The 14,670-nt window shown below is 59.2% G+C and overlaps 2 long non-coding RNA genes across 2 annotated transcripts in view; one reads left to right on the top strand and one right to left on the bottom strand.

The window, feature by feature from the left end:
• Nucleotides 1-12: 12 nt before the first annotated feature.
• LOC104861300 lies at nt 13-2,459 on the bottom strand. Its single transcript, XR_779967.2, has 3 exons — nt 2,387-2,459; nt 948-1,052; nt 13-464 (listed from the first exon to the last, which is right to left on the bottom strand). It is a non-coding gene; the product is annotated as an uncharacterized LOC104861300 (long non-coding RNA).
• Nucleotides 1,991-14,670, top strand: part of LOC104861301 — a 34,865-nt gene continuing 22,185 nt past the window's right edge. Inside the window, exons 1-2 of the long non-coding RNA XR_779968.1 lie at nt 1,991-2,618; nt 6,260-6,430. This is a non-coding gene — a long non-coding RNA (uncharacterized LOC104861301). The remainder of the gene's footprint in view (nt 2,619-6,259; nt 6,431-14,670) is intronic.

Below are 14,670 nucleotides of genomic sequence, written 5' to 3'. Positions count from 1 at the left end.
TTACCTGGCGGCCGGCCGGCCGGCCCCACCTCCACCTGGCAGGAGTTGATGGCGCGCAGCCTCAGTCTTCAGACAGTGTCACTGCCCGGCCCCGCAGGCTTCTCTCCAGGTTGCTGGCTGCGGACAGAACTGGAAGAGACCCAGAGGAAAGGCAGGGAAGGTGTTCTTACCTGAAAGTGGAAAGGAAATGCACTGTGCAGGCGGGCGGCAGCCGGCGGGAGAGCTCCAGAGCTGGAGGAAAGGGGAAAGGCATCTTTTGTATCCAACATTTTCAGGTTACCCCTCCCTCTCTCTTTTGTTTTTAACCTCTTTCTCACAAATGAAACACTGGGAAAGTAGTCTTAGCAAACACTTGGCAAAACTCCTTTGGCTTCCCACTGTATGCAGATGAGGGATCAGGAATAGTGTCTTTCCGTTGGCTGTGTTGACATGCAAATGAAGGATCACAAGCATGTTTCCTGATCCTGTGAAGCAGGATTCAAAGAAAGGATTGAAGATGGCAAGCTTCTGATTGGTCCACAGTAGCACTTTTCTGATTGGTTCTGTGCATAGTGAAGATAGCGGTACTATATTGGAGGTGCCCTGCCTCAGCCTCCCCAGTGCACTACCACAGCCCGCTCTTCCAGCTTTCAGGTAAACGAGTATAGGTGTGGATGGGTTTTCAGTAGATTCCAAAGTCAGCCCACAGGGCTCGGCTTCACTCAGTCTGCAAGTGAGAGCCATATTTCCCGCCACCCACCCTATTCCCTTGGGGTCCTACAGGCACTGGGGAGTTCAGCCCCGTCCCTGAATTGTACCCACCCCACATACTCTTCTCAGGCAGCACTGGGAGACACCGAGCTGGCCCTGTGCCCCCTCCCTGTGCTCCCACGTGCCCACTCTGTGGGGGGGGCTGGGTTTGGGGTGTTGCTGGGACAGCGGCTTCACTGCTGTGGCTGCAGGCTGACCTTCCTGAGCTGAGCAGGTGCTCAGTTGTTGAGAGCTCCCGTTTTCCGGCAGCAGCGGTCTCGGGAGGTGACTTCATTACACTCAGAGGTGGAGAGTTCTGATATCTTGAGGGGTATGGACAATAATATGAAAAAGGATGCGAAAACACAACAGAAGAGGCCTCAGAAAATCCAGATGTTCACACACCCCGTCAGCCAGCTCCTTCCTGGGGAGAGGGGTGGCCTCAAGGTGCAGCTGCAGAGATGGGCACTTTGTTTTTTTTTTTTTAATGTGGCTCTGGGAATTCAACGTGGGACCTTTGCACCAAGCTACATCCTCAGTCTTTAAGTTTTAATTTTTTTAAATTTTGAGACAGAGTCTCGTTAAGTTGCCCAGCAACTTGGACTCAAACTTGCGATCCTCCTGTCTCAGCCTTCTAGAGTGCTGGGATTACAGGTGCGTGTGTGTGCATTTGTCTGGCAAACTTCCTGCTGGTCCATCCTCTTGGGTTTTCTCCTTGAGACATGGCGCCCGGCCACCTGGGTTGATGCCTCTCCAGGCAAAACCAACTCAACTTCTCTGACTACCGGTTTTCTCATACACAGAATGAGTGAAGGTAGTCTTCCGGGCTGTGAGAAAGATTAAGTGAGATCATGTGGGGTCCATTTAGTAAGCGAGACCACACCGGCTGGGCTGTTTGCTGTTTGTGTGCTGGTCACCTTGCAACTCTTCTTTTTGTTTTTGAGTGTTTTTTTTTTTTTTTTTTTTTGGTACTGGGGATCGAACTTGGGACCTTGAGGCAGGACCACTGAGATAAATCCCCGGCCCGTGCAAACTCTTCAAAGCACAGTCTTTTTAAAAGACGGTATAGCCTCTATTTGAATTTTTTTTCTAAAAATAGTTTTGAGCTAAACTCACATCCCATACCATTCACCCACTTAAAGGCTACAAATGTTCTTCCTTGCCATATTGCTTTATTAATATGCCCAAAGCTATCAACCCGAGCCATCTGTTTGTCTCCTCCTTGGGATAAGAAATATGCACAGGTTATGAGGTGGGGCTGGGCAGGCTGGGGTGGGGTGGTAAAGGAGGAAAGACTATATCTAAGTTAAGCAATGACAGAGACTTGAAAACGGGATTTGGGGCGGGGGCTGGGGCTCAGTGGCAGAGTGCTTGCCTAGTGGGTGCAGAGCCTTGCGTCCCATCCCTACCCAGCACCAGCTATGCAAAACAGAAAGGTGCTTTAGACCGTACCGCCACTCTGGGGCGGGGCTGGACGGAGGCCAGGAGGGACGGCAGCGGGCAAGGCCGGGTGGGGCCCTGGACTGGTTCTGGCCTAGGCTGGAGGGCAGCGGAGGGGGCGTGACGGGGGCGTGGCGTCCCCCTGCCCCGCCCCCGCATTGGCAGTTGCTGTGCAGGAAAGAGGAGCCTGCCCCAGGGGCTGGGGAGCTGGGACAACCTGTTCTGGAGGCGCAGCCCGGAAGCGCCTGTGCAGGTGGCCTGGTCTCCGGGTTCCTCTTTGCCTCTGAAGTCTGGAAGGGGAATTCAGCAAGAAGGACGCAGTCTGGAGCTGGCTCAACCTCCTCATAGGGGCCTGTGCGAGCAGGGCTTTTCTGTCCCTCCTGGGCGCCTTCCTCCTCCTCTGTCCTACCGGAGCTCTGGACCCTGACCCGGGCTATCGCCCTCTGCAGGTACAGAGCTTGGATGCCCTGAGCAGCCGGGCCTGTCAGGAGGCCTGGCCCTCAGAGGGAGCAGTGGGGCTGTGGTCCAAAGAGATGGCAAGTGTTGTATTATAGCAATTATTACAGCGGCTGACTTGTGGCCACGGATATCCCCAGAATCCTCCCTTCTGTGAACAGGCTCATCCCATCGCTCTTAGCACGTCCTGTAGCAGCTCTGGAGTTGTCTTTTGCAAGGTCTTCACCAAGTGTGACTACAAATACAGTGACTGCTGCTGCCCAGCGCCATCCAAGGGAAAGGCAGCTGGTAAAAGCAGGACGCTGTGTCCTCGTCCACCTGAGTCACTGGGTCTGGCACCGTGGGACTCCTGGCTCCTCCCCAGAGTCACAGTGACCATGAAAGGGAGATGTTTTGATCCATTCAGGACATGGAGGCAGCCAGGCGAGTGCAGCGAAAGACCCTCAGGAAAGAGGACTCCAGAGCTGCTGCGGGAAGTGGCGAGGAGGAGGGGATGAGTGTGGTCAAAGTGAAGGGGGTTCACAGCAGTGTCTTTTACTGTGATACATTGAAAAATCTAAATACCCCTCTTTCCTGCTCCCAGAGATGGGAGCTGGAGACCAGCTGGCCTCATCCATGAACTGGCAGGCCAGAGGCCAAGCTCCCCATCCTGCTCTCTGGACGAGGGAAGAGGGCCTGCTCTTGGACAGCAACCCGCTGAGCCTCACTGAGGCCTACAGACCCAACTTCTATCCCGAGTGCCCAGGTGTTGAGTGGCATCCGGCAGTGGAATCTCAGAGGCTGCTCTCTGGGCCCTGGAAACCTGGCTGTAGGAGGCACAGGAGGGCAGGAAGGCATTGCCCAGCAGCCTGTCTGTGGGACCATGGCTGCCTGCCTCTGCCCACTCCAGGAGCCCCTGAGGGTTCTGGGGCATCCCGGGGGTGCTGCGGGTGGGATCACAAGGGGCTCCCAGCTGCTGTGCCCCCAGCCCTGCTCTGCTAATGCCCGTGGCTGGTGCCTGACACTGTCCCACCCCTGTGGCTGTGCCTTTGACCCACCACTCCTGAGGCTTGGAGGCTCAGCGGTGGAGGCTGGTGACCTTGCTGCTTCAGGGCCACTGTCCTCTCTCTGGGCTCCATGCAAGGACGAGGCACACAGCGGATCCTTTGGAGTCAGAAGGAGCAGACAGCTTTGATCCCTTTCCTGGAGGTGGGAGATTCGAGGCAAAGGCAGGGGCCCTCCTGGGGCTCTGGGTGCTTCTGATCCAGAGTAAGGAAGTATGTGATGAAGCTGCAGAGAATTATAGCATTGCTGGGTGTGGTGGCACACACCTGTCATCCCAGCACTCGGGAGGCTGAGGCAGGAGGATCGCCATGAGTTTGAGGCCAGTCTGGGCTACATAGTGAGACCCTGTCTCAGCAAACAAGCCAACAAAAGTCCCAGAATCTCAGGTGTCATACTGGCAATACATTGGTGGCCAGCTGGCCCAGTCTCCTCTGCAATCCAGAGGAAGGAGCCACAGATTCAGAGGTCTGGGAGAAGTTACAGAACTGGCCCAGAATGTTCTGCAGGTTTGAGCCAGGAGGACAGAGCATGCCAGGCCCGGCAGAGCACACGCCAGCTCGAGTCAGTGACCCCAGAGGCCAGGACAGCCCGAGGCCACCTGTACCTGCCCGGCTGCTGTGCGGGAATAGTGCAGGCCCTGGTCCCCCTCCTGCCAGCCCGGCCATGTCCCCACCCCAGAGACCGGACAGGACGATGCCACAGGGTGCAGGGCCGGAAGGCACCTCGGGGACACTTGCTCCAGGCAGGTGGCCAGGGAGGGTCTGCACTTTTTTCTTTTTTGCAGCACTGGGGATTAAACCCAGGGCCTTTGCCCTGAGCTACAGCCAAGTCCTGATTTGGAGATTGAGTCTTGCTAAGTTGCTAAATTGCCTAGGCTGGGCTTCAACTCTTGATACTCCTGCCTCAGCCTCCCAGCATGCTCATGTTACATCACGTACTGTCACACCAGCTTTGTTCTGTTTCTGAGATGGGGTCTCCCCGCCTGTCCCAAGCAGGACTTGAGTGCCTGGGTGCCCATGATCCTCTCTGCCTTCCCAGTGGCTGGGATTCCGGTGTCCATGCCCAGCTTGTGTTTTCTACTATTTGTTTCTGGGCTAGTGCAGCACCAGCCACACTGGTTTTGGGAAAGGCATGTGTCCCCTACTGTGGCTGCTATCCCTGGGGTCCCCCCGGTGCGTCTGCCCCTCCTGGCTTCGGGTCATGCCCAGCTGCAGCCGTGTCCGCCAGAATGCCCTGCAGAAGCTGCCGACTGGACGCACACTTCCCCCAGCAGGGAGCCCCTGCGCCCCGGGACACTTCACCGCTGTGCCCTCCTCTTCCTTTCTCATGGGAGCCGTGGCCCCTCCCCTGGTGGCCTCAGGGCAGCTGTCCTTGCTCTCCTGCCTCAGGCTGGTCAGCACCCCGGGCTTTGCGTTTGGCCTAGTGCTCGGGGCCACCCAGCTGGGAACAAGAGCAAAGTCACGGCCAGTGGAGGCCTTGTCCTTGACGGGAGAGAAGAACGAGTTCGGGGAGATGGAATCCCAGACTCAGAGAGCAGGGAGGGCTGGGTCCCAGGGCAATGCTTCCGTTCTGCTGGTCACAAGGGCCCGGCCTAGAGAGGACGAGGATGTTGGGAGCGCTCGTCTGCCTCTGGTCTGTGACCGGCTCACCCCACAGAGGCCCGAGACCTCACACACTGCCTGCCAGCCCTGGCCTCTGAAGCCACCCGCTGTCCCCTTCTCTCCCGTGCCAGCTTTGAGGGACTCTGGGAACAGCAGGTCTGCAGGTGTCCACTCCCAAGGGAGCGGGGGTGGGTGGCAGTGTCCTTCACCAGCGTGGGGCTGTGACTGCTGTGTGGAGCCGTCATCCAGTTAGTATTTCACCTGGGGGCAGCGTGAACAGGCTGAGAGCTGCTGCCACCGGCGTCCCAGCCTCGGTGTCTGGTGCCATCTGGGCTGTGGCTCCAGAAGCAGCAGCGTTTGACTCTGAAACCCGAATCGCTAGGCCGGGACGCTGGGTACTGTCAGAACCGGCCTCCCAGGTCCAGTCCTGCAGCCCTGGTGCTGCCAGACTTCTGCAGGTCAGAGGTAAGGGGAGAAGGGGAAGCCGGCTGTGGTGGCTCACCCCTGTAATCCCAGCACTTGGAGGCTGAGGCGGGAGAATTCCTGTGAGTTCCAGGCCAGCCTGAGCTACATAGTGAGACCCTGTCTCAAAAAGCAAAACAAAAACCAACACAAACATGAACAAGACCTGAGCACTGTCTTGACAGCCCTGGGGTAGAGGCTCTAGCTGTTTTGAGTGACCCCTGGTGGGCTGGGCGGGTTCCCCGGGGGGTCTACCCAGAGCCTGAGATCTGGGTTCTGAGTAGTAAGGAGGAGAGGTTGAGAGGGGAAGCAGCCAAGCGGGTGGAGAAACTGAGTCTAGGGTGCTTTGGTGATCAACCGCGATTTTGGTTTTTTTCTTTTCTTTTTTTGAGGCAGGGACTCACTATGTATTCTGTGCTGGCCTCGAACTTGAGGTGACCCTCCTGCCTCAGCCTCCACAGTGCTGGGGAGTTTGTCTGGATAGAGTATGACACAGACTTTTAATGTAATCATTGTCCTGTTTTTAGAAGCCTGAGCTGTGGGCCTGGTGTGAGCCCACTTCTCCAGCGACATCTCAGGGGCTGGTGTCTCTCTGGCCATGCGGGTCCCAGGGCCTGGTCCGTGACCTCGGCAGCCTCCAGATCCGCCCCCCAACCATTGGTGGGGATCTGGTGGTCGGGAGCAGCTCCTTGTGCAAGGTAAGGGGGGACCCACAGTGACCCTGAACTTCAGCTGAACTGGGACCAGGACCAGAGCAGTCCCAGTAATGCCCAGATCACCCAGGTTTACACTGGCAGGAGCCCGGGTTCAGAGAGCACAAGTGGCTGGCTAAGGTCACACAGCAAGGTCACAATTGGCCTGGGGCTCCAGGCCTCTCTGGGGAGCGTCGGTGTGAGTGTGCATGCATGGGTGTGAGCACACTTGTGGGTGTGTGGATGATGTGCACACATGTTTGGGGCACATGTACACACTCATGTTCATGCATGTGTGCAAGGGGAGACAAAGCTGACCCAGCCCCTGCTGGGGCCTGCACCCCACGGCAGCACCCGGCCCAGCTGCGAGGTGAGTCCCCAGGTGTAAACCACTGTCTTCTCTGGGCTGTTTGCCTTTCTTAGTTCAGGTAGCAATTACCTGTTCTGAATATTTGGCAACAACTAGTTTTCCCCGAGAAGCAGGCTCTGCCCCACCTGATCCACTTCCTTAGCAGCTCGAGAGGGCGGGAGGTGGAGCACTGTGGGCAGGGCACCCTGGGCCAGGGTTGGGCACAAGTCCTCAGGAGGAGAAAGCTGCCCAGCACGGGCCGGGCCCTGGACACGGCTTCTGGCAGCTGCCCTATTTGGAGCAGAGTCCTGGTCATGTCGGCCTCTGGGCCGAGTCCTGGGTCCTGTGGTGGCCCAACCCTTGTCTCTGGGGCAGGGGCACGCAGTGGGGAGGGACACTTGGTGGGGGACAGAAGGGAAAGGATGCAGGCTGGATTGGAGGATCTCTTCTGGCTGTCCAGGCCCAGCCTGTTTGCTCTTTAGCTCTGGACTTTGTGGCTGGCAGAGTTGGCATTGCCATCCGCCCTTCACAGAAGTGGCTGGGTAGAGAGCCTCCTGCCTCAGCCTCCTGAGTGCTGGGATTGCGCCTTCCGTGATTTTTTCTTGTTTGCCTTCTGCTGGTATGGGGTGTCCCCCATGCTGTGGGGTGCCTGGCCACATGGTCCTGGGCTCCGGTGCACCAGGGCTGAGTGATAGTGGAATCCACACTCAGGCTGCCTCTGAGCTTCTGTAAGTTCCCGAGGTACTCTGAACCCCTCTTTCCTCATGACACCCATGTTTGGGGGTATTCTGCTGCATATTAGCTGTAAGCCTGAAATGGATGCTCAGGGCTCCCATGGACGCTGCCCCTCTCCATGAGCTGGGGCTGCAGGTGGTGACCCTCGCATCTGAGGCCTGGGTGAGACCCTTAGGCCCCCAGGAAATTTTGGGGACACAGGGTGTTTCCCCCTCTCTGGAGCTGAGAGCACCTCGCCCTGGTAGGGTGCAGGATGAAAGCATGGAGCACCCCCAGGAGAGCCCGGCTCAGTCCCTTCCTTAGGTTGGGGTGACCCTGGGTGTTTCCGGGATGGCAGGGACAGGGCTTAAGTGAGCTCTGCTGCACAACACCCAGCTGGGACGCGATGGGAATCCCAGGCCAGACCAGCTGCCCACAGCCCTGGCACAGCCACTCCCTCGGGCCACACCTGATGGTGGCAGGGGCCTGCTGGGCGCACACGGCCTCACACCAGGGCCCTCCCGCTGCGGCTGTGCTGCGTAAACACCAGGTGCGCACTGCCGGTTAGAGTTTCCACCTAAACTACCTGGCTTTCTGTCAGCCTGCCCTTCCCCGCCTGCACCTGGGAGCACCGTCTGTCCACCTGTGCACAGACCTGGGGCAGGTCGCCACTGTGACCCGCAGAGCCCAAGCTGGAGGGCGTGGAGTGTCTCCTGCCCCAAACCCCTCTCCTGGCCTGGGTGACAGCATAGCCCACCACTTCTGGTTTCTGTCTGTTCTTGGCCTACTGATGAACCCGAGCCAAGGCAGGCACTGAGGATGTTTGGGAAGTGGCCAGGGAACACTGAGGCGGCTTCTCGGGGGAGGCGGCGTTCCGCTGAAACACACAGCACAAGTCCTATTTCTTCGAGGAGGGGATGGTGTGGCCTGGGAAGTGACCGGCCAGTGGCGGACACTGCGTGGGGCCACCTTGCAGGACCTGCAGAACCTGTTTGTCATGGGCTGGGGACTTCTGAGGGCCCGAGGCCCCCAGGTGGGGAGGACAGCAGATGGCCCAGGGCAGCCAGCAGAGGTCAGGCAGGAAGGCTGCAGAGTGGCTGTGGGCGCTTTCCTGAGAGGTGGTGGTGCAGGCATGGAGCCGGTGACTGGGGATGGGGTACAAAGAGGGCGGAGGGCGAGGCCCGGATGTAGCCTGGGCCTGGGAGTCATTTCCTGCCCAGGACACAGCTTTCTGGAGGACACCGGTTCTTGGTCCCACACACCCAGGGGGACTGGCTCCCTGGGACCCCGGACATCATCTTAGCCTCGAGGGCATGTTTCCAGCACCCCAGGAAGTGTGGACACTGGAGCTTCACCATGGAAACCCTTCTCTAGCACCTCATGTAGGCAGCAAAGCCAGAAATGGTCCAAATCCAAACCTGTTTGCTTCTCTGGTGCCGGGAGGTATGTCTCCAGACCCCCCTTCTGGCCCTGGCTGCATCCACGAGACCCACAGAAGATGCTCAGAGTTCAGTTGGGCATGGTGTGCACACCTGGGATCCCAGCACCTGGGAGGCTGAGGCACTCAGCCTCACTGTGAATTCAAGGTCAGCCTGGGATACATAGCAGGACCCTGTCTGAAAAAACAGGCAGCAGCGGCAACAGAAGCATTGGATAGGGCTGAAGCCAGGGGTAGAGTGAGCCAGTGCTGGAAATGTCACCAGAGGGGGGCTGGCACCTGCTACCTGCTGTCCTGAGGGTCAGGAGAGATTATGCCTGTAGAGCACAGGTCATAGCTATTATTTTATGACTCAGGGCTTGTGTGACAGGCTTGGGGGCAGCTCCAGGGACAGGTGGGGCAGATGGAGAGGAAGGGCCCACTTCCCAAGGGGATGTCCCCTGGGCTGTTCTGCAGGGTACTCCGGCTTGGGCTCTGGAGAGACTGGAAGTGTGGAGGTCAAGGTGATGCGCTGCTGAGTTCCTCAGAAGATGCTTGCTTTCAGAAGTAATGGTGGCTGTGGAGGTTGCTGTGGCAACAGATAGCTTGTTCAGAAGACCCCTGACCTATGGGGTGAGGTGGCTGCTGCAGCCTGTGGCCTCCACAGGGAAGCCTCATTTTGGGCTTGCCTTTGTCTTCCAAACCTGGTTTAATTTTTACTTCCTGTGTTTGGGGAAGATTAAGCCGGCACATTGTCAAAGGTCAGAGTCCTCAGTCATGAGTTCGAGGCCACCGGAACTACATAGGGAGATGCTCTCTCAAACGGAAAAATTAAGAATAAAAAGGTCATTTCTGACTCAGGCCCTGCACACCGGGCGCTGAGCGCCTGCCCTGTCCTTCCGGCTGCCAATCGTCCACTGCCTGGTGGATGGCGCCATGCCGTTCACCCCAGTGGTGGCTGGTGGCTGTTTCGGGGCTGGTGGATGTGCTCTCTGTGGGCCGCTGTTCCGGGAACCGGGCTGACTCAGACCCAACTGAGCGGGCTGCTCACCCAAGGCAGGGCAGGGGTCCCAGGCCCAGCACAGAAGGGACTCAGCTGGCCACCTCTGCTCAGAGCAGTGTGTCCCCAGAGGCTGGTGCTGTCACCTGGGTCGCTGACCACAGGGCCTGCCTGGGGGACTGGGGTGCCCTTGCAGGGCTGCGCTGTGACATCTCCCGTGGCCCTGCCTCCACCTCCTCTGGTCCCCTTCCCCTTTGCGAAAGGCCTGTGCCTCTTCCGGCTTGCGGCTGTGGTCCCCCCAACCCCCCCGGCCGGTGTCCCCAGGCTTCCTGCTGGGCCGCTCCCCACGGCTGTGTGTGGTCAGCTTTCTCACCGTTTCCTGGGCCGCTCCTGGCTTCAGGCAGCTCCAGCAGCTGCAGGAACTGGGGGGACGTGGCTGTGACTCACGGATCAGAGACGGAGGCCGGTCTGGAGGAGTGTGGCGGGTATCCCCCCGGCTCTGGTGGGGCCTGCGGAAGACAGCGCACACTCATTGTGACCCGAAAACTGGGGTTTTCTGGTGGATGCACCACAGAGGCATAAACAGTGTGGCGCTCTGAGAAGCGAGGCCCCTCCCTGGGGGAGCCCCACATTCCCTCGGTGGCTTAACTTCGGTGTTTTCTGAGCCTTAAATTAGGAGATTTGCAGCCACAGTTTAAAATATATTTCCCAAGCCAGGCGTGGTGATCCTAGCACTTGGGAGGCTGAGGCAGGAGGATCAGCATGAGTTCAAGGTCAGCCTGGGCTACATAGTGAGAACCTGACTCAGGAAACCAAAGCAAAACAAAATCTCCCAGCAGCGGCCTGGGAGTGCAGTGTGGAAGGAGGGAGGTGGCCTGGGAAAGACAGGCCTGGTCCTGGCCCCACTGGCTGGATTTCCTGTTGCCGAAGTAGCCACTGTATGGATAGGACCTATCTCCAGGCCGGGTCAGAGGTGGCAGGTGGTGTGTTTGCCCTGTGTGCAAGGTCTTGGCTTGAAGAAACAGGAAACACAGGACCTGGGTCACAGTGGCTCCATCTCTGAAACCCTCACCTCATCCTGCAGAAGAAGGGACAGGGGCTGGGGTGCCCCGGGAGGTCAGGGCACGGTGGTCCGTGGTGGGTGGAGATTGTGCTGGCCACGGGCAGCCATTTCCCCATTGCCAAGGACCCAGGCTCAGGGAGAGTGACCCATTGCTTGCATTTTCTGGGAGCAGGCACTAGGGCCAGGTATCCTCACTGGGCTGTCCTCACAGGTGGCCCAGGCTGGCCTCAAACTAATGGCAATCCTCCTGCCTCAGCCTCCCCAGTGCTGGGACAGGGCTGAATTCTCCACTGTGAATTTCAGAGTTGGGCACTAGAGACAGCTCTTGACCCCCTTCTCCAGCACTGGGGACGCCTTCTATGCAGAGTCCTGGGTGCCCCATAGGGCATCCCGCTGGAGGTCACCCTGTGAGTATGTGAGGGCTGGTTGAGAAATATGGTGAGTCCTCAAATGAAAAGATTCGACAGTGACAGACATAATCATAGCCATGATTGCCCTCAGAACCCTCCCCTCCCTTTGCACACACTCATCCCATGGTCCTTGATGCTTTCTGTGGCAGCTCTGGAGTCCACTTTCCAGGGTCTTTACCAGGTGTGACCAAAAGTACAGCAAAAGTACAGCGCTGAGCACCACCCAACAGAAAGGCAGCTCGTAAAACCATGACACCGTGTCCTCCTCCACCTGAGTCACCGGGTCTGGCCCGTGTGACTTCCGACTGTTCCCCAAAATCACAGTGACCATGAAAGGGAGATGTTTTGAATCCACTCAGGACATGGAAGCAGCCAGGACAGGGCAGCGAAAAACCCTCAGGAGAGAGGACTGCAGAGCTGCTGCAGGAAGCGGCGAGGACGATGGGAGGAGCGTGTTCATCGCGAGTGGGACTCACGGCAGTGCATCTTTTACTGTAATATTTTAAAGCTTTGAACACACACCTCATATGTGGGCTTGGCTGAAGGACACACACCCCAGTCTTGGCAGTAACTGGGTCTGGCTCGCCCCGTCCACCCAGACAGGTCTCGGAGCTGGCCAGTGTCATTGTCTCTGCTCCAGAACCATGGCTGGGCATCTGGTGAGGCACAGCTTGTACTTAGGCGGGGAAGAAGCCGGCCTGGCTGGGAGGGACTCAGTCTTCTCCCAGGAGCTCTGGGGTTGGAGAGCCGAGCTGCCCCCGAAGGCTCCTCTGGCCCCTGACCCCGTGCTGGTGCCTCCAGCTGCAGGGCCCATGACGGACCTGGCCCGAACAGCTCACGCTTCTCCAAGTGTCCCCACACTGAGCCTTCTCTTGTTCCATTTCCAAAAATAGCTAATGAGGAAATTAATTCTGTCCCCAGATGGATTCTGTGAAAACATGTCAGGGAGACGATTAACCTCTGTCCCGTCGGCCCTTCCTGCGTTGGTGGAGCGTGCATTTGGAGGCGTTCAGAGATTCCCGTGGCAGGGACCCCCGGATCAGAGCTCCCCCAGGCTGAGAAGCAGGGGCTGGCGCTGGGGAGTAGGGGAGAGAAGCAGGGAGACAGAGACCAGAGCAGTGGGACGCAGTAGGAGTGCGGGGGAGCAGGAGCTCAGCAGGCGCCAGAGCATAGATTTTCTGGGGTGCTGGCCAGCTGGTTAGACGTGCTTGTTGGGCCTCCTGTCTCCTGCTGCGCCACTGAGCCCCGGTGCTGGAGCCATCGGGGGTCAGGATGGGAAGGTGTTGCCTGCCGAGCAGGGGCTGACTGGAGGCTGTGTGGGCCAGGGCTCCAGGTGTTGTGCAGGCAGGGGCATCAATATGGAAGGGCAGTGTGAGGGGCAGGGGTACAGCCGGCCTCAGTCCTGGCCTCTGCGGAGGTCTTCTGGGGTATTCTCAGCTCTGAGCTGAGGACAGGTGGCCCTCTGGCCCTGTGAGCATCTACCACCCCCAGGGGTTGGGGCCAGGCCCTCTCCTGAGGTGGAGGAAGTGCAGGACCCACCTGGTTTACCCAGGCAGCGTGCCGAGGTGGCAGCCAGACCCGGGCCTTTATTCGCACCTTCAGCTCTGAATGCAGACAGGACGGGAAGCAGCCATTCCCTCAGGCCCCATGAGCGCACGGTGTCGGACGTGTGGGGCTGGGCTGGGCTTGGACCACTGGCCGGGAGGTGGCGAGGAAGCAGAGAGGCTCGGGCGGGTGGGCCGCACTTCTTTCCCCAAGCTGCGGGGCAGCGGATGTATGGGACGGGAGGGACTGGGGGCTGGAGTCAGCCGCGAGACAAGGCCACACCAGCCTCGCCAATGTGCGGCACAGGCACAGGGGAGAGGAGCTGCGTGGCCTCAGGAGCCGGGTTTCCTGATGATCTGGCTCTTACTGATCAGAGTGACAAGCTTGCAGACGGCAGGGATGATAGCTGGCACCTCTCTGGGTTCAGGCTGTCTCCTGCTTTGCGGGACAAACCTGCCCGCCAGGAACCAGGGCAGCCGTGTCCGGCCTCCGGGGCACTGGGCCAGAGCTCCCGAGTCCCCCACACAAGAGGTTCTCAGAGCAGAGCCTGGCGGCCCCCAGGCTGGCCGGTGGGGGCGGAGGACGGGAGCTTGTGTTTCATGGCGGACACTCAGCATGGTGGGAAGTGGCCCAGCCGAGGATCCAAGTCTGAGAAAGCAGGCATGGCCTAGTCTGGGGCCCTGAGGCTGCGGGGCTCGCGGTGGCTCCCAGCCCCCAGTCTGGTGTCCTCCCAGGCCTGGCGCTGAACCGAGTTGTAGATCTCGTCACCCAGCTTCCCAAGGTGGCAGCAGCTCTGGTGACTGCTGGGTGGGGCCAAACAAGGCTCCCAGATGAGTACAGGACAGGGAACTGAGCAAAGGAAGGGACTCCGGGGGCAGAGACGGAGGCTGAGCCTGTGCTGGGACGCAGGCTTCCCAGGGTGCAGTGGGCTCCAGCCAGTGTGGACCCCAGGTGAGGGGGAGATGCAAATGATATGCAAATGACCACTCTGGGCCAGCTACTCCCCGAGAGGCTCTCCCATCGGGTGGGTGCAGCCTCACAGCCTCACCTGGTCCTGCAGGACCCGAGACATGTGAAGGACCCCTGGTGTCCCACAGGCTGGCGGCAATCCTAGACAAGGCCCCCGTCTACATCTGCCAGGACAGTTTCTCCTCACCACAGGGAACGGAGTGTGGGCGAAGTGTGGTTCAGCTCAGAGCCCAGGGAGCTGCACGGAGCTGGGGCCGACAGGAGGCCTGGCATGCTCTGCATGGCCCCTCCTTCCACCTCTGTCCCCCACATCTGCATGCATTGGGAGCCCAGCTCCCCCAGGTGACAGCCGGCCTGGAGCAGGTCTCATCCGGCCCTGCCCTGTGTCCTCCTGTCCCCGTGTCCCTGTGTCCCAGTCCCTGTGTCCTCCTGTCCTCCTGCCCTGTGTCCCCCTGTCCCCATGGCCCTGTGTCCCCCTGCCCTGTGAGCCCACGGCTCTGTGTGTGTCCCTGGCTGTGGGCCTCTGGCCTGAGCTCTGGCTCCCAGCCCTGCGTGGCCCAGGCCCGCTGGCTTGTCCTCCCTGGGGTTGTCTCGTCAGGCCCTGCAGGCCACCTGCTGTCCTAAGTTGATCAACTGTCACAATGGCCACGGGGTGTGATGGGGAAAAGTGGGGAAGTGGCAAAGCTGAAGAAATCACTCGAGGCCCTCGCAGCTGGTGCCTAGTTCCTGAATCTCTCGCCCTTTGGCTCCCTTCTGCCAGGTTCCCCTCCCGGCCCCCG

This window comes from Fukomys damarensis, unplaced genomic scaffold (assembly GCF_012274545.1).
Source record: "Fukomys damarensis isolate Sample0158 unplaced genomic scaffold, DMR_v1.0_HiC HiC_scaffold_25, whole genome shotgun sequence".
Lineage (NCBI taxonomy): Eukaryota > Metazoa > Chordata > Mammalia > Rodentia > Bathyergidae > Fukomys > Fukomys damarensis.
This window is presented reverse-complemented; position numbering and strand designations above follow the sequence as displayed.